Here is a 19791-nt window from a genome sequence, read left to right as displayed (position 1 = left end):
TCTGCAAGGGGAAATCCTGATTTTAGAAGCAGGAATGGAGAAGTGGCCCCTCTCTTACTTGCACAGCTGTATCTGCAGAAACACACAGAACTATTTTAAAGTGTTAACTCTGCCTTGGTCAGCAAATGTGTGCTCCTCTTTCTTTCCCTTTTCTCTGTTTTTTATTGGAGAGATGCTGAGTGAACATATTCCCTCAGCTTACAGTGTACAGCATCAGTGACAACTTCCTCACTTTGGCATTGGAGTGAGTGCGTTTGGCAAACTGTGCGGGTTGGTGACCAGGGGTCAGGAGCTGCGAACCTGAAGCCAGGACCCCTAAATTCTGTTTGTGGCTCTGTCACTGATTCACTGTGTGACCTAGGACAAGTCACTTTGCTTTGAACTTAAACTTTCCCATCTGAATAATAAGTTTGGCAAGGATGGACTTGCTATAATGTGTTTTGAGGGCCTTGGATGGACGGCACTAGAGAAGGGCCAAATATTCAGTGTTAGTGTATTGTATTGTCATTCACGGGGTCCTGATGTGAGAGAGACACTGACAGACCAGAGGGGATTCTGAAATGGGTAACAAGTGATGATGATTAAGGACTTGGAGTTAGCAACCTACTGTATAAGGGATGGTTAAAAGGGCAAAGGAGGCGTGTTCATTTGGGGATTTTCCTGTTTGGGCTGGGTGAAGTGGTGGGGGGGTGTCTCTGGAAACCTTTGGAGTGGCCAGTTTAAAATCTTGGCTTAGTGGAACCCTGGGCTCTCATAATGAGGCCTAGATTGGGCTATCCAAGAGGAAGGGGGCGAGTCACAGATCCTAGGGTGTTTCTGCTTTGGGGGACTTAGAAAGGCATCTTAAGAGGCATCAGCTCCTCGTTGCTGCTCCTGGTGCCTTTGCCAAAGCAGTGGCCAGGAAGCAGCTGTTATCGATGTGAGTTTACAATCAGTGTTTACTTCCATTTGCACCAGTGGGCATCACGGCTATCTGTGGTGCAAATAATGCATTGCTTCCCAGGTAATGGGAGACACGTGCCTTTTCTCATAGTTAGGGCTTTAAATGACATTGAGTTTGTTTACAAGAGCTTTGCCTTGCCCAGGTGCTGCGCAGATACTAGTGAATGTTTGTTCAGTGACTGATAGACTAGGCTTAGTGAGGGGCCCCAGTGCATTGCCACTGTCCACACCCCATTCTGCTGTCTGCAACTTAACCCGCCATGGGGCTTGGACTGCGCATGAGCAGAAGCAGCCTGCAGAGCTGCAAGGCGGCTAGAGCATGCCAGCTGAGACTCTTGAGGAGTTAGGGCTTGATCCTGCCAGATACTGAGCACCCTCACCTCCTTTGACTTAAATAGGAGTTGGTAATACCCTGCACCTCGTGGGAAGTCCTCAGCACCTTAAAGGCTGAGGGCCTCACCTTGGTAAACTAATACTGCTGCCCAAAAATATTGAGAGCCATCATTCAAGGCCCAATTCTGCATTCCTTGCACACCCAAAATTCCTTCTGGAGTCACTGGGCTTTTTGAGTGTGCCAGGAGTTAGTCGCTCAGGCTAAAAGCATATAACACTCTGTGCTGATGGATAGCAGATGCGAGGAAATGCGCTGTGATCACACTCTGCACTGATTTTAAAGTCCACTGATTCCGAGGAACAGCCCAGCTGTCAGTAGCTCTATGGCTGAGATGTACATTTTGTTGTCATATCTGCTTCTTTTACCTTTGCCCGGTTTGTGATTTAAAAAAACTCTCCTTTGTGACATGAGGCTGTTTGGCTGCATTTGCCCTGGGGATAGCTGGAACTGTAATTCTCCACTAGTGCAGCTGGGAGCAAGGTTGAGTGCAGACAAAGCGTGGGAATTTTACCATCAAGTTCTCCAAACCGGCTAGGGTGAAAACACCTGCCCCTTATCTGCAGCTTCGACCTTTGCTCCCACTTATGGAACTGTGCTGAGGGAAAATGACAGTTCAGGGATTTTTCTGGGAGTAGATGTAGCTGTGGGCTCTGTCTGCATGGTGTGTTGCAAGCCCTCTGCCGCATGGGAATTCCGAGAACAAGGCTGGCACAAGCCCCCTCCTTGCCTTGTGGTTTCCTCAGACAAGGTCAGTTTTAGCAGCCCTGGAAATAGTTACAGGGGCCCTGAAGCATCCTGAAGCCACATTCTCTCCTCTTTTCTTGACATAGAAGAGGTCAAGAGAAATCTCTTTAAATAATTATCCCTGGGCAGCAACAGAAAAGGGGAGGGGGAGGAAGGACTGGAGTCTGTTCCAGAGTGAAACAGGAAACACATTACTGTTGCTAGCTCATGGCATGTGTGTGGGGATCTCCAAGGTAGTTTCCACAACTGGAGGGCAATGACCTTGCTCGTTTTTCAGCCACTAAAAGATTAGATTTAGCTCTGAGCCCTAGCCGGTGGAAAGCTTCTAGTAACAAGGGGTGCTTTGTGAATGGGACTGGAGCGTAATCCTGGGTGGTCTCTCTTCACCCTTTCACTGGAGAGATTAACAACATGAATCTTGAGAGCTTGTTAACGAAGGTTAAAGAGCCATGTGTGCAAGTGAAAGAGCCAGCGAGATATTTTGCCCCAGCAAACAAATCACATCCACAATTAAGACTTTTGGGGGAGGGGAAGGATGATACTGGTATTTCTCTGTTAAAGACATCTATAGAATTAGGGCTTCCTGGCAAATATGTAGTTAAACTAGAAAAGCACTATTTTTAATTTCACAGTCCTCCAGCTCTGCAGCTTCCCTGCCATCTCTATGCGTGCCAGGCCTGGTCAGTTCCAGGCGGCAGCCTGGAACTGGCCACTAGAGGGACAATGATAAGGAGCTGCACAAAGTCTTTGGATTAGAACACAGGATTAATAAAATCTCTTTCTTAGCTAAGCGGCTTTTTATTTTTGTATTAGAGAATTTGCATGTGTGGTGTTTGCAATTATATGGACTGATCAAAGACATGGTTGGCTATTTCTGTATCATTCACTCCACATTTTGTCTGCAGACTGGTATCAGATACCAAGGGGCAAGGTTAATGAAAGAAACCTTGAAATCTGGCCTGTTAAAATGTAGGCTTGTGGCATTATTCCCTAAATATTTACCAGAATGATACAGGTACCACCGCTGATATTTCCAGGGAGAAGAGTCGGAGTACAGAAGCCCAGGCCTGAACCCCATGGGTTTGAGAAGACCCTGTCAATAGTAGTTCAATCAATGTGGCAGCCACAGTTACAAGAGAAGTTCCCTCCTCTGAAGATTTTATAATCTAATTAGAGATCCTGCCTGAACATTGGGAGAAATGGGATCTATATCCAAACTTTGCAGCTCAGGCCCATCTGTAAATCTTAGGTAGGGCAGCAGTTCAGAGCAAGAGGTTATGAAGGCTTTGTGGGTGAGCACAGTGTCAGAGACCTCATGAAACAGGTAGGATTTCAAGAGGTGAGAGGCTGCTTGCTGGAGGGGGGAGATTGTTCAGTGTTGTAGCAGAGTAGGAAAGTGCCTGTCTTAGTCCTTCCATCCTCTGCAAAGCATGGTCACAATACGCTCTTCTCCATAATCCTGTCCATTGTCCCCTGGGAAACTACCTGGATTGACTTTCTGGGCCATTTCCTGTTCTACAACAAAAACAGTCCTCAAATTCCTTTTAAAATCCTACCTATTAACGTGCAGGATCTGAGATCAGCTGGTCATGCTGCAGGGACCTCTCTAACTGACCTCCTGTTCTGTGGAATTCCTATTGTTGTTGTTTCACAGAATAGCTGGATATGACGCAATCAAAGCCCTCTGTCAGTAATGAAAATCTGTATTTTTTCCCATCTGTTTTTGAAGAGGGGAGGGGTTCAAGTGTCTGTGGCTCATTCAATCTGGGGCCACTCTGCTAAAATTGTCCCTGCCCCTGATGGCAATCAATGCTTATTGTGATGGTGGTCTTTGTCCATTCAGAACTAGACTGAAACGCACACTAAATTTCACATAGGCCACCTAACAGCCATTGCTACTAACCTGCCTGTATAGGATCCAGAGAGATGAAACATTCCAGATATCAGTGCTAATCCCCTGAGCTCCCCATCCCCCAGACAACTGGCATAATTTTATCCTGAGACCGAAATAGCTAGAACCATTCTCTAAATTCCAGGATATTAGCTAAACAGAGGGGAAACCTTAGTTGTTCTGCTATGGACCCTCCCATCCCCAGACGCTATTAACTAAGCCTACTACCTCTTTGCCCCATCCCATCAGCTCCCGACTTTCCCAGTGGAGAGTTCTCCTTCTCTCCCTTCCCTTTTGCTGTGTTCCCATCTTACACAGCAGCTTTTGCCCTGTTTCTCACACACAAAACATGAGTACTCCCTGGCACCAAGCCTATCCTTCAGGCAGATTCTGTTCAAGGACTGAGGCTGCATTTTCATAGGTCTTCTACCCCTTCACTTCCTTAATGACATTAACCAAACTTTCCATCTATTGTTCTGGGCAAAACAAGAAGGAAAGAATTACACACAGGCCACACTCTAAATACAAATACATCTATATAATGTTTGTCCAAGAAATGAGGCTTGAGAGCATTCGCTACAGGGAGGGTAATTCCTACCTGCCCTCTGCAAATAGCATTAAATAGCAGCCCCACTGTAGCTTGCTGAGCAGCTGATGACAAGGTGAGGTCTAACAATCCTGTCTTGTAAACAAAAAAAAATATCAAGCAACAGTGATTCTCCAAAGTGGGCTACCTCAGCAGAACTCTCTGAGATAACACACCTGGGGAATAGATCAGTATGCAGTATTTGGAGTTCCAAAATAACCAAATGAAAACGTTAGCTATATTTCATCACAGCTGGGTTACGCTCACTTTATATTTATACATGAGCTTTCTGGAGCCTTCTTCTGTAAATTCTAGCCATCTGGCTTAGGTATATGGACCTTCTATTTTTGTTCCTGACCAAGTCTGCATTCACTCCCCAGGCTGTGGCATTGTGCATGTGTTTAATTGTGTTACTGGGTTGAGTTGTCCAAAGAGAATGGTTGGGATTTGGTCTGAGTCACTGGCTGAACTGGAAGCTCCGAATAGATTGTGATTGGGCGCTGCTTTCAAGTAACTTGGAAAAGAAAGCAGTTTCTCTCTCTCCAAATTTGTATTTTTAGTGCTCCCACTGCTATTGATCTACACATAGACTGGATACAACTGGGTGATGGTTGGGTATTAGTCTAGCTGATTAAAAGAATGGAATTTGTGTATCGAGACATGCTGAAAAGGGCCACAGCAAAAGATCATGGTGGCAGCAAGGTTTGCATGTGGCTGTAATGAGATGTTAAGCAATTCCACACAAAAAAGGGTTAAATCTCATTCTGGCTTTCCGAGTGCCTTTGACCACAAAGCCAAGGCAACAACTGATCGGAAAGGTTGCAAAAGGCAAAGTCAACTGGAAAGAGCCAACAAACTCATTACACGTGGGGATGGGAAACATTTGAAATGGTGACCAGTTTCCATTTGGACTTTTGAATTATTTTTTTTAAAAAGGTGCTTGTTACATAGTGGAAAATACAGTCATCAGTCCGGGTTCCAATTGTAGAGATAGGGGGAAAAAAAGAGCTGAATGTGATTATTAGTGGTTTTGATGCTGCTGTTTGACTTGACATGTGATGAAAGGGAATCTCAATTCTCCTTCCTCTTCTCTCTGTCACTCTGTGTGGTCAGCCTTGTGCTCAGCTGATGAGTCATTCTGAAGCTCTGGTACCTTTTGTTAAAAAAGAAACTCCCAGACCCCTCTGTTATGTCTCAGGCAGATTTGAAACGAGACTTTCATGGTAAGATTGTTTGCTCCCTCAGTGTCTTGAGCACTTTCTAGCTGAAGATCTTTGAGTCTTTTTGGCTGTGTGACTAGGGGGGAAGGCACTGCTTTTTAAGTGGCCCCTTTCCCCTCCCACTACAATGCCTTGCATGGAACTCCATCAGCAGAGGCTGTGATCAAACAGCTGGAAATGGGAGTGATTAGTTCGAATGCCTTAAGGAGGTAAATCCTTACTTTCTAAATAAGAATATATGCATTAAAAATTGCCGTGCCAAGGTAGGGTGACCAGATGTTCTGTGTTTATAGGGACAGTCCTGATATTCGAGGCTTTGTCTTATATAAGCTTCTATTACTTCCCCCTCCCCCCGCATCCTGATTTTTCACACTTGCTATCTGGTCACCCTATGCCAAGGCAATCTGAGAGCAAACAGGTGGCCTTTGCTCTCTTTCCTTAGATTCATTCTGGATCTTGAGACAGTCACACCTCAGTGTGAGGATCTTTGGAAATCCCTCTTTCTGCCCCAAAAGAAGCCTCTGCAATTGTTTCTGATCTTCTAAGCACTTTCTGTTTGGTTCAGTTTATCCATGACCATTTAATTCCCCCCTCGCATCCCCCCTTTGTGCATGGTGGTTTGGTGCTGGAGACTCTGCAGTTGAACTATTCGGTCCAGTTCATGATTTATAAACTCTGATCGTTTATGCCTGTCATCCAGGGATGTTTTTATCCATGCGGGCTTTATGTATTGCTCAGCTAAAATACAATTTCAAAGCTGCTCCTGGAAACACACATTTCCACGCTGCAGTTTCCATAACTCTGAATGGTCACCCAGAGGCAGATATCATTGTACTGCCACTTCTTAGCAGGAGCTGCCACCTTATGGTCATGAGTGGGACTCAGGGAACGTAGCTCCCATATAAAGTCATGGGGCATTTTCCAAGGCAGTTATAAGGGAGGGGTTAAAGAAAAACATCTCCTGTTTGTCCCCTGGCACCTTTTAGGCCCTTAGGAGAAATCCACAGCACCTGCAAACATCTCTGAATAAAACAATCCTCATATCCATCCACCCTTTCCAGACTAGTCCAAAGGGCAGCTTTCTGCATTCACATGGCCCTGATGCCACAGTACCAACTCCCATGAAACAAACCAAAACTAAATCATAAAAAATGTTTGTTAAAGCAATTTGACCACAAACTGCAACTTTCTCCATAGATGGTCACTTGAAAACTAACTCTCAGAAGCAAGAAGCATTTCTAGCTTGTTATGAAATGCCAAACTGTTTCTTGTGCAGTCTTTTCTTTCCTATTCCCTTCCTACCATAAACCTTCTCTGCAGTAGAGTTACTGGATTGTGGAGTTGAACTGCTGTTCTAATTCCCTGATTTGGTTCCCATGTCCTTCTGGGGTTTTAACTTCAGACATGGAAGTTCTTCTGTTTCCTGCAGCTGACAATGTGCTGATCCCACTTTTAACACCTGATCCTATCAAACACCCTGGGATATTCTTTGAGGGACAGAAATGGAAGAATCCTCACCAGGGAATGGGATTATTCCTTGCATTGACCAGAATGCAAATTGTTTACAAGAAGTGAGTGTAGGGAATAATTAGCAGCAGCAAGGCCCCAATTGTCTGATACCAAAGGAATTGCTTCTTTATGTTCAACACATGGGGGGAAATTTTTTCCAAGGCAGCAAGGGAGTCATTCAAAGAAACAGAAAAGAAGTTGCAGGCTAGAAAGTACACTAGTATGTACATCCTCTGGACAGCTTGTGGGAGACCAAAAGGACCATAATGCAAATGTGAGTGCATTTCTTTACTTGCATTGAATGAGAAGTAAAGGAATCCACTGAAAGGCAAAGAAATTGAACTGTGCCTATGTTTTTCTATGGTAAGAGCCTCTGCAAATAATCTGCCTAAAAATGCAAAAGAAATATAATGCCTCCTCTTTGGACATTGTTACTGGATCCATTCCTCTTTCTGCCTGGGGAGACCTCTACTATATTCACCTGCAGGTATGCAAGAGGCCGGAGGGTGTTTTGTAATACTGTAGTGCATGTGTCTAGAGCAGTGCTTCTCAACCTGTGATCTGCGGATCCCTGGGGGTCCACAGACTGTCAAAGATTTCCAAAGGGGTGCACACCTCCATTTGAAATTTTTTAGGGATCTGCAAATGAAAAAAGGTTGAAAACCACTGATCTAGAGTCATTCAGAACATTCCAATAAGATGAAAGAAAAACAGACATTGTTAAAGTCTGGTCCAGCCAGGTCTACTCCACCTGCTTGTCAACAAAGGTATTCTTCAGTCCAGTCTTAAATGTCCTAAGTGCTGGGACTCCCACTCCTTCCATTGGGAGATTGTTCAGTGGCCTAAGAGGGCTAAGAGTTTCCTGATCTTCAGAGTGATATATTAGTGTATGTCTTCACTGGAAAAATAGATGGGGATTTAATTTGGGTTAGCTAACTCAGATTAAAATAGCAGTGAAAATATGTCAGCTCGTCTTTTAATTTGGTTTAGCAGCTGGAGTTCAAACTGATAGTGGAGACAGGTTGAGCTTAAGTTGCTAACCTGAGTTAAAAGCCAAGTTGCTGTGTCTTAACAGTTGTGTTAATCTCAGTTACCTAACTGAGGCAAGGTGACCCAAGTTAAATACACACTTTTTTCCCTTTCAGTGGAGATGTACGACCCAGAGAAGCTAAGATGCTGTTGAATACACTTTGAGATAGATGGGATAATAAGAGAAATAACGTGTTAAGTCACACAGTTCTGGTGGCCCCATGATGTATGGTCTAGGCTATTGTTTGGGAAATTTGTATTTGACTCCTGATCTTGCTTAGCACACTGGCCTGGCAGGAGCTGAGATGATGCAGAAGCAGTGTACTTGGCCCATGGGCTCTGACCCTATTTCATTGTTCCATGAGCCCCTCACCCATGTAAGTACCTATGTTGAAAGGATGTGAAAGTTTTTCTTGGCTGCAGCAGGCACATGACTGCAATGTGGGAGCATAAGGCATTGGGGAAGTGCAGCAGAGAACAATGAGGGCTGTGACTAGGCAGTGGAAGGCTCTTTCCTGTCAAAACCCCCTGTCATTGGTAAGATGCTGGAATGAAGAAGCAGCGCCATCAACTATGAGCCTATCCTACAGGAAAAAAGCAACTGGTTGCGTCATAGAAGCGATGAAGGAGTTGGAGAGGGACCAAGTGATGGGAAGGAAAACTAAAAGGATATGGGCCTTGGAGTGCAGCTCTGTGTGTGTGTGATAGAGGCTGGGCAGAATTTTTTTGTAATTTTGACTCATAACATCAGCATTTGTAAGCATTTCCCCCCCCCCCCAATTTAAAGGTTCTCCAGTGTGGGAAATGATGGGAGGCCAAGACTGTAATTATTCAATGACAGTCCAGGTTGAGATTCCAAAAGTGAAAGCTTTAGAACTGTTAAAACACCAGTTGTTGACATCACATGTCAAAATCTGCAAAGTGTCCTTGAAATCCCACTGGAATAAGTTTTCAAGTAGCCTGTTTCTTTTGAGTGTGATTGATGGAAATACGTTTGTGTGGCTGTGGCTGGTGAAATGACATTTACCCCTATTTACTGATAAAATGTACGGTCGAGGGGCGGGCTGGGAGCCTAGGCTCAGTCCCCAGACCCCTGGGCGCTGCAGAGCCCGGTGGATACCGGCTGTTGCTCTCCAGCGCTGTGCCCTGGGCTTGGTTTCCCTGAAGCCGGCACTGCCACGTGAGCCCCCGCCCGGCCCAGCGGGGTGCTGGGGGCAGTGCAGGGGCTGGAGGAGACCCCCGAAGGAGCTTTTGCGGTAGAGCCGAGGGATGCTGGAGCCCCTGGGTTGCGGGAAGGGCGAGGCGCCGCGAGGATGGGGTGGGGCTGGGGGAGATCCTGTGCCCGCTGCATCCGGACGGGTCCTGGGGGTGAGACCCGGCCGCGGGGCGGGCGCTGGGGGCGGCGGAGCCGGGGCAGAGCGTGGGCAGGAGCAGGGGACGGGCCGGCTCGCCCTGCCCGCGCCCCACTCCGCCAGCGGCGCCGATGGAGAGTCCGAGTCGGCGGCGGGCTGAGCCCTGGAGCAAACGGTCCTTCAAGCTCTGCTTCCAGAGAGCCGCGGCCGCGGCGCCCTGACTGGGAAGGGCAGGGGCCGGAAAGGGGAGCCGAGCGGGGCAGCGTGAGCGAGGCTCTTCCTCCCCTGCTCCAGTCTGCCCTCCCCTGGCTGTCGGGTGTGTCTGTCCTCCCCCCTGCCCCAGGGTCTCTAGCCTCCCCTGGCTGGTCGATGGTGTCTGTCCTCCTCCCTGCCCCAGGTCGCTTCCCCTGGCTGTCGGGTGTCTGTCCTCGCCCCCTGCCCAGGGCCTGCCTTCCCCGGCTGTCGGTGTGGTCTCTCCTCCCTGCCCAGGATTTCCCTCCCTGGCTGTCGGTGTGTCGTCTTCCCCCTGCCAGGGTCTGCCTTCACCTGGATTCGTGTGTGTCCTTCCCCTGCCCGGATCTGCCCTCCTGGCTGTCGGTCTGTGTCTGTCTCCCCCCTGCCCACAGGGTCTGCCTCCCCTGCTGTCGACTCGATGTGTCTTCCTCCCCCTGCCCCAGGTCTGCCCTCCCTGGCATCGTCGGTGTGTCTGTCCTCCCCCCGGCCCAGGTCTGCTTCCCCTGGACTGTCGGTTGTCTGTCCTTCTCCTGCCCCGGGTCTGTCTTCCCGGCTGTCGGGTGAACATGTGTCTGTCCTTCCCCTAGCCCCGGATCTGCCTTCCCCGGACTGTCTGTCTATCAGCTGTCCTTCCCCTGCCCAGGATCTGCCTTCCCTGGCTGTCGGTGTGTCTGTCCTTCCCCTGCCCAGGTCTGCCTTTCTCTGGCTGTCGGTGTTTGTCTGTCCTTTCCCCCTTGCCTCAGATCTGTCTTCCCTTGGCTCGTCTGTCCTATCCCCGCCGGATCTGTCTCCCCCCGGCTATCTGTCCTTCTCCCTGCCAGGATCTGCCTCCCCCGTTCTGGGTGTGTCTGTCCTCCCCCCTGCCCCAGATTGCCCTGCCCTGGCTGTCTGTCTGTTCTCTGTCCTCCCCCCTGCCCCAGGATCTGCCTCCCCCCTGGCTGTCTGTCTGTCTCTGTCCTCCCCCCTGCCCCAGGATCTGCCTTCCCCTGGCTGTCTGGGTGTGTCTGTCCTCCCCCCTGCCCCAGGATCTGCCTTCCCCCCTCCCCCGGCTGTCTGTCCTTCCCCCTGTCCCAGCATCTGCCTTCCCTGGGCTGTCTGTCTGTCCTCCTCCCGTCTCAGGATCTGCCTTCCCCAGGCTGTCTGTCTTTTCTTCCCCCTGCCCCAGGATCTGCCTTCCCCGGGCTGTCTGTCTGTCCTCCCCCCTACCCCAGGCTCTGCCTTCCCCTATCTATCTGTCTGTCTGTCTCCTTCCCTCTGTCCCAGGATCTGCTTTCCCCTGTCTGTCTGTCCTCCCCCCTGCCCCAGTATCTGCCTTCCCCTGTCCATCTGTCTGTCCCATCTCCCTTCCCAGTATCTACCTTCCCCTGTCTGTCTGTCTGTCCTTCCCCCTGCCTTAGTATCTGCCTTCCCCTGTCTGTCCTCCCTCCTGCCCCAGAATCTGCCCTCACTGCCTTCCCCTGTCTGTCTGTCTGTCCTTTTCCCTGCCCCATGACCTGCCTGATTCTGTCTGTCCTTCTCCTTGCCCCAGAATCTGTCTTCCTCAGTCTGTCTGTCCTTTCCCCTACCCCTGTGCCTGTCTCTATATGGCTCAATCAATGTCTGTCCTTCCGTCTTTCCCAAGAGGATCTTTGTCTGTCTGTCACTTTCCCTGTATCTGTCCGTCCTTTCAGTGTCTGTTCATCCCTCTGTCTCTCTCTCAGCATCTGACTGTCTTTCTTCTATCCCAGGATCTCTGTCTGTCGCCTTTTCACTGTTTCCGTCTTATCCGTGTCTGCCCTTTTCTCTGTCCCTGGGTTATATGAGCTGTTCCCCTTCTCTCAGTGCCACGTGTCTGATCTGGGCACTCTCCACGTTTCCATATGTTTTAGATCTGAAGAGAGTGGGAGGCAGCAGGGGGAGGAAAATCAAAAGAAAAGTCCCAGACTTTCCAGGGATTGTGGGGTGGGGGGGCTGCACGTGGACACTCACTTGTGGTTTGGTTTTAAATCCCTCTTGGGGGCTGATGTTGCTAAAGCAATCCCTGTCCTACAAACAGCCTGTGACCTGGGAGCTGTTCTGTGTTGGGAAGTGACAGATTTTACCTTGTGCTGAGGTGGAGGGATTTCAAACTATTGTTCATTTTTAAATACATTTAGATCCAGAAGGAGCCTCCAGCAATGTAGTATGAGTCTAAGCTATAAAGTATTATGGAGTGATGGCAGCTGCTCCGGAATGAAGGCTGAATGGTGTGTTTATAATAAGTTAGGCTTTTGGCACCCTGGGCCACCATTCTAAAATCCCCTCCTTCCCCCTACAAAAGAAATCATACGACGTTCATATGTTACATCTGGGCTGAATGTAGGGGCTTTCTCGCAAACCTGAAGTGACTCAGGTGAATGGTTTCTGAATTATGGCTCCATAAAAATCAAGATGTCAGTTCTAAAGTCTTCTGACATCTCTGTTACTACTGTGTATCAAAACAGAGGAAAAGAGAGAGACAGACTTCAGCAGGAATCACAAGTCCAGGACCAACATTTAATTGATTAATGGCAAATTATCAAACTTACTAACATTCCCATTAGGAATGTCACTAGGGAACTTTGGCTCCAGTGGGCTCACGAACAGGTGGTTGGAATCAGCACTCGTTAGAATAGCTTGGATATTGTGGGCAAATTTAGGGGTGGAGTTAGAGTGAGAGGCATTGTGCATATGTTACACAGCATCCTCCTAATGGGGACCTGATGATCTGGGGAGAAGGCTTGGGGCGACTCAGATGTGCAGGTCTCTGGAGGGTGGTATATGGGGGAAGAGGGCGTGCGAACGTGGCAAGTGGATGTGTAGCTCAGAGGAGGCTGCAAGAGACCTAGGGCTTAGGAGCTGTTTTCATGGCACTGGGTTGAAAAAACAGGCTGATCTATAAAAGAGAGAAGGCAGCTTATGGCAGGGTGTCTCTGAGACTTTGATCTGAAAGAGCTCAAATTTGGTGACTTTCTGGGCACACTGCAAAAGACAAGGTCTCTGGGGAAGGCTGAGGTGGTGTTTCCAGCATGGTAAAGGGGGTGGGTGGTTGGCAGTCTGAGTTCCTGTGGAAATGATTTTAATGCTGCTGAGGTTTAATTTAATTGTATTTATTATGTGATTAATCACGTCAGGGCACCTGGGTGTCTTTATTATTTGAAACCCAAATAAAATAAAAATACTAGCCCTTCTTAGCTTGTTAGGTTTTTGGGGTGGTGCCAGAGTTTTTGTTATGTGTTATTCTCCCCTCTCTACACAACATACCACACGTGGATCATCAGGGGAAAGTTCCTGCAAAACATTTTAATTTTGTCAAACCAGTGTTTTCTAACAGAAAACTGTTCAGCTGGACAATTTTTGACCTGCTCTAGTTATAACTATGCACTGTACCCCTACTGAGTTTGCTGTCTTGGTTCCCTTCATATAAGCAGTGTACTTTGGGTCTAGCTTTTCACCCAGTGAAAAACATTCTTGTAGAATACGTGATTCCTGTCCCACCACCATCTATCCTGTTAGTGTATTTGTAGTTGACTACATCTCCCCTTAGTCTCTCTTGTCTAGACTGGATGCATTGTGAGAGACATCATTTAGCTACCAGGATTTTCACTTCTGACAGGGAGTATAATCAATTAATTTAGTTCACAAATTTTTACATGTAAAGTTTTTTTAATTTAAATTTTTTTTAACAAAACTTTTCACGAACAATTGTCAACATTATCAATATTTTCTGTATTTTGTGAAATGTTCTTTGACTTTTTTTTATCTAGCTTTTGTCAACCTTTTAAAATAATTTTTGACTTTGTGTTAGAACCCCATTTTTTTAGTCAAACAAACCAACCCACAGTTTAGGAAAACAAATTTTGATAATGACTTTGAAAATTATTTGAATAAAAGTGTTGATAAAAATATATAAATGAAAAACAAGGGAAATTTTTGCAAAAACCAGACAGGAATATTGATCCATATTGAATCCTGTGCAATGGGAAAACTATGAATTTTTTCTCATTATTTTTTCCCTGTTTCTCAACCACTCTAGTGCTTAGTGAAGAGTCTGTCTAGAACCTGCCCCACAGCCCTGAGGGAGAGTGAGTGACTTTTGCTGCTATCAAATGATCCCTCAGGAATGGCATAGATCTGTTCTGGAGGAGATTGACTGCAACTCTCCTTACCTGGAAGGAAATGTTAGGTTGCCAAGGGAAAGGAGAAACAAAGGAAGGACAAGGGGATCCTAAAGAAACTGGCCATTGAAATAACCAACTCTGTAAAACCTGTGTGTATGATGTTCCTGGACCCTGAAAGGATGTTTCCATTAATCCCTTGTGTGTCACTGTCCTAACCCTCCCCTTGTCTAGGCCCAGAGTTGTGTCAAACACCCAGAATGAAGGACACAACTATGGTCAGCAGAGGATTCAGCATGACATGTTGTGGGCTAGGTTTCTTTAACAGACCTTGAAGTTTCCTGCAATTTCCAGATTTGGCATTTCGGATCTCAATAACTTTTTAGAGCTAAGACTTCATCTCAGTGTGCTGGATGATAACACTGTGGAGCTAGGGCCAGCCTTGCTGGTGAAGAGAGAGAGCTCAGAGGGGCAGGAGTGTACTCTGGACTGACCTGGCTCTGGTACTGCAGGGCTCAGTATGTCCATCTTATTGAGGATATGGTATTCAGAAGCCATCGCTGCTCCCAACCAGACAGACCCCATTCAAGGATTTTTGTGGGATTAGCCAACATCTTGTTTGCTTTGTGGCTGGGCCTTTTCATTTATCTTGGTAAACATGGACTCTGCTTCCTGACCATAGCCCAGTTTGAAAAGCACTGCCTTAGACTTGCAAACCACCCCCCACGATCTTGGGAACAATACACCAGTCTCCGCTTCCCTTCCTCCCAAAGTTCCCCCTTTTTACCATGCCCCAGGTGGGTTTCTTTTGTGGTCACTTGATTGCAAAGCACAATAACCACTTCCCACACCAAGCTATTTTGGCTGGTCAGCTGCAGTCCGGTTGATACTGCAGGGCCCAGAGAGATCCGAGATGCTTGCTGCTTCATCATCCTCTTGCCTCTGGTGGTTCCTTTGGGCTATTATTGGCATGCAATTTCAGGGCCAGCTCACAATGAATTAAGCAGCAACCTCTCTCCCCCTTGATTTGAATGGGAGCAGGATCAAGCACTCAGGTTTTTGAAGCAGATGAGTTTGGGGTCACTGAGCTGGTTGCTTTCTCTCTCTTTGCTCAGTAACTTGTCCCCCCTTGCAGTGGCTGGAGATGTTTTACTCTGTTTTAGCAGTGGCCGCATAATCCAGATTCCTTGGCTGAATTCCTGCCGTTTCGCTGAGATCTGTGGCTGATGTTTCAATCACCCTGTACACTGGGAAAGACACAGGATCCTTGTTACGTGAAATCAAATCCTATGAATGTTGCTGTTGTATGTCTGTCTCTTCCCCCCGCCCACTCCTTTTGGAAACTGAGGAATTGATTCTTGACATATTCCTGATAGAAGCAAATGGATGGGATTAAGATGCAAGTGCTGGGATTTCCAACATATTAAGACATGGCAGTGAGAGCCACGAAGTGAAATACCCATCACCTGATGCCATCAAAATACCCTTGGTTTGGTAAGAGGGTAACTAGGCCTGCCTGGTGTATTTCCGCAGTTGTCAATACCGCTGAAGATTGAAACTGGTGCCTATTGAATTGAGGTAGAATGGACCAAATTTATGCCTGGCCCCCGGAATCCACTGGGATAGATTTGGCCCAACACTTTTGAAGAAATAGCAGTAAATATTCCTTTCTTCTCCTGTTATTTGCTTTAGGGTCTGTGTTTGTGGCTTTGCTGCCTGGACAGCTTGTGAGGATCCTAGTAGCAATAAATCCTTGCCCAGCATGTGAGATCCTTGCGGTCACAAAGTCTAATTCTTGCCCTTCTCTGCTTTGCTTTTGGGGGAAGGAAATGTTGCATCATTATTCTACAAAGCCAATGTATATTGCAAAACCAAATCACTCTTGTGTGCTCTGAAAGCCACCTGTATCTGAAGGGTGTCAACCTCAAGGAGAAAGAGCAATCATAAGGGGTTCCCAAGGGGTATGGTTACATTAGAAATGCTACAGCTGCAGCTGCGCCACTGTAGCTCTGTAGTGCAGACACATACGACAGCAGTGGAAGGGGTTCTTCCGTTGCTGTAATAAATTCACCCTTCCAAGAGACAGTATCTAGGGGTGTCTACACTGGTGCTTAGGTTGGCTTCGTTACATCGCACAGGATATAAACGTTTTCACTGCCCTGAGCAATGGAGTTAAGTTGACCTAACTTCGTAATGTAGGGAAAGGAAATGTAGGCCTTTCCTAACATTGAGATTTCTTAGGCCTGGTCTCTGCTACAGAGATATGTCGACCTAACAGTAAGCGTCTACGCTAAAACATAGCTTCCACCCATGTAACTCGCCCACTAACCCAACCTAATACCTCCATCTCCACAAGGGGTGTAGGGTTTAAGTCCCTGAAGTTAGGGCGACGTGTGTCAGTGTACACAGTGCGTTGCTTATATTGACTGTTGCTGCTTTTCAGAAACTGTCCCACAATGCCCCATACTGGCAGTTAAATCAATGCAAGTGCTCCTGGTGAGGACGGACACCGCTGACACAAGGAGTGTAGTGTGGATGTGTAAAAGAGGTTCAATTACTGTGATGGCTGTAGGTTTACATAACTTAGGTCGGCTTAATTTTGAAGTGTAGACTTGCCCTAAATTGTGGAGTAGTTTCTCAAGGGAAACAAGGAAGCTCCAACATGTGAGCCATATAAAAGCTAGAGAGGAAGCATGGTCTGGTGTAATAGGGCAGGTTTCTCAACCTGTAGGTGACAACCAAAACTGGGTTGCTAGAATGTGTCAAAGTATCATGTGGGAGGCCTGGCAGGAGAGGCTGGGAAGGAGGTCAGGTCCTGCCCCCAGAGTTTGCGAGGACTTGGGGGGTGGGTTCAGAGCCTGCCCTGGACTCTGCTCACAGCAGTGGCTTCTGTGGCTCTGGTCCCACAGGGCTGGTTGGGCTTAGCATTCTGCACCAGGTATTGGGACCAGGTGCATGGGGTCACATCACCACTCAGGTTTACCCAGCTGCCCCTTTGTCATGATGCTGTGGGCTGGCCGGGCCAAATTTGAGTGAGTGGCATGGAGTGGGGACAGAAGCTGCCATTATGATACATACAGTGTACACCCCCCTCCAATGTCTGCCAGCAGAGCACAGACCTGAGAGTCTGATGAGAGAGAGGAGCAGGGGGCTTACTTATGTAGGGGAAGAACTTCCATGTGTATTCATGTGCCTGCTAGATAGAGACAAGATTAGGACTGTGGCCATCAGTTCATTTCACATTAAAAGATCAGGATCTCATTACCAAGCCCCTTGATCCAAATATCCCCTCTGTAGTGGACTGTACTTTTAAGAGCCCCAGTAACTTTGTGCATGATACCAAACCAGGCTTATTACGCTCTTCGCTTATGAACAGTACCCCTGTTACCTGACTATCTGGCTGCTTACATTTATCTGTGTGTCCCTTGCAATGCAGACACATCCCTCTTGCTGTAACAAATTTCCCAGTCATACTGCCATTGGCAGGTGCGGAGTGAAGCATGTACATGATGGCCACCTATATTCCAGGTCCAGGGGTACTTGCAGCTGTGTTTGGGTGTCTTTGGCTTTATTGGAGACATGCAAAAGTCCAAAGAATCACCACAATAAAAATTGGCATAGGGGGATTTCTGTAAATAAAAGCCAGCTTCAGAAATGGTTATGACGGGGACCATGGTGTGCAGTGGGGAGGGAGAAGGATGAGATGTATGTTTGTGGCTGCAAATTAAGCAAGTTCCTAACAACTGCTCAGCAGTCAGATGCCTGAGGGGAAGGAAACAAACAGGGCACTTATTTGCGGAGTGAGGCGGGGGTGCAGCCTTAACAAGCCGGTTTGAGCCCAGATGCAGCTGTGCTTCCCTAGTGCTTGTGTTAACAATAGGGATTGTCTTGAAAACCTCTTTGTTCTGTACTGGTAGCAAAAAGTGAATGATAAACAATAACAGTTGCATTACTTACCTGGTAAGCTAAGGCCAAACATACATAGGTACATGGAGCAGCTTAGCCCAGAACACCCACTTCTGGTTTTCTCATCCCCTCTGGCCAAGTTGTATATATACATCTAACCGAACATTTTGTAGCGTGTTTTGGTTTTGTCCCCATAATTGCAGGAGGAAATGAGCCAGATAATGACAGTCCCAGGACTAGTGGGTGGTTTGTTTGTCGCAGACACATTGGTTTTGGTTTTGTTTATAGAGGTGTGTGGCCAGATGGAGTGAAGATATGTTTCCCAGGAATCTTCTGTTGTTTGTTTGTTTTGTTGATTTGTTTGTTTTGACTTTTGTGTTTGGCAACCGTTTTATTTAGTGTGGACTAATGTGTGTCTTGGCCAGAAGAGGGCACCTTTTCGTGATCCATTTCTAAGTGTGTTGTCAACTGGAAGGGAGACCGCACAGTGAGGTTAAAGGTGCAGGAAATTACAATGTCCTCCCTTGAACACAGCTTGTCCTTAATTATATGGAAGCTAAAGGCCAATCATCAGTAGAAACTGTACGGAAACCCAGAAGCAGACTTTCTGCAATGTTCAGATGATTTTGACTGTGGTTAGAACACAGGAGTGGGAGTCAGAACACCCTAGTTCTGCTCTTGTCTCTGCTGCTACTGACTTACTGTGTGGCTTTGGGTAAATCACTTGCCCCCTCTCTGTCCCTCAGTTTCCCCTTCTGTAAAGTGGAGATAACAATACTGATCTACCTCCCAGAGAAGCTGGGAGCCTCAAGTAGTAATGTTTGTAAAGTGCTGTGAGATCCTTAGTTGGAAAGCATTTGTTTCGAAAACGTTTTCTTTATTTCTCCAGGCATCTGATTCTCTCCCTAGTCCTGTATGTAAGAGTTCTAAACACCTAGCCAGAACCGAGGACGTACCCTGCTAATGTTAATCATCCGGGATCGTGACTTGCACATAAGAGAGAGCGCCTCACACTGCAAGAGGGATCAGAAGGATGGGGCCTTCCTGCTCATTATACTTTATGTAGCTGACAGGCTGCTGCTGAGTGGTCGCGTAAATGCCTTTGGCCTCCCTCAGTGGAACAGCTCTTTGGCAGTGGCTGCAGATCCATTTCTGACCTGAGCAGGCTGTTGTTGCACAATGATAAGGTCCCTGGGGGGATCTTGGCTTTCCTATGAGAACATCAGCTGTTCTATAACCTTTCATTAGGAATCTGGCGATTTCTCAGAGCCTGGTGCCCACCCCCACCAGACCATCCCATTTTATTAGTAACAGAGACGGGCTCAAGCCACAGGATTAATTCCTAGATTCAGATTTGGAAGCCCCCCTCTCACTTCAGGGCTCAGGGGCGTTTGAGTCTGGGGCTTTAGTCTGGCCAGCTATATAATTCCGATCCCAATTTGGGTTTGGATTGTGAGCCAGCCCAAAGTTTAGGGGAGCTTGGACCCAGGGTTCTGATCCACACCTGTCTTTTATAATAACTGGTGCTTTGCATTTCACTAGTGCCAGGCTCCAAAAGATCTCAAAACGCTTTTAAAATATTACCTAAGGCTCCCAGCCCCCTGGGAAATAGGTCAATGTGTCTGTCCCCATTTTACAGATGGGAAGCTGAGGCACAGAAAACTGAGGTGACTTACCCAAGGCCACACACATAGTGGCAGATTTGGGGATCGATCATTAGTGTCTGATTCCCAGCCCCCTGCTCTTACCACTACATCAGAACTATGACAGTTGAGGTGAAGGCAGCCCTCTTTAAACCCCACCGTTTACACCTTGTCTCTGCATAACCTGCCAATGGTAATGAGACATTGCTAACCACTGGTGCTGCCT

The 19791-nt window shown here is 47.3% G+C and overlaps 1 protein-coding gene across 4 annotated transcripts in view; it reads left to right on the top strand.

Annotated features, from left to right (window-relative positions):
* STARD8 (StAR related lipid transfer domain containing 8) overlaps positions 1-19791 on the top strand; it is a 150273-nt gene that overhangs the window by 36663 nt on the left and 93819 nt on the right. The window lies entirely within an intron of this gene.

This window comes from Chelonoidis abingdonii, chromosome 8 (assembly GCF_003597395.2).
Source record: "Chelonoidis abingdonii isolate Lonesome George chromosome 8, CheloAbing_2.0, whole genome shotgun sequence".
Lineage (NCBI taxonomy): Eukaryota > Metazoa > Chordata > Testudines > Testudinidae > Chelonoidis > Chelonoidis abingdonii.
Note: the sequence above shows the minus strand (reverse complement) of the source record. Positions and strands in the feature narration are given on the sequence as shown.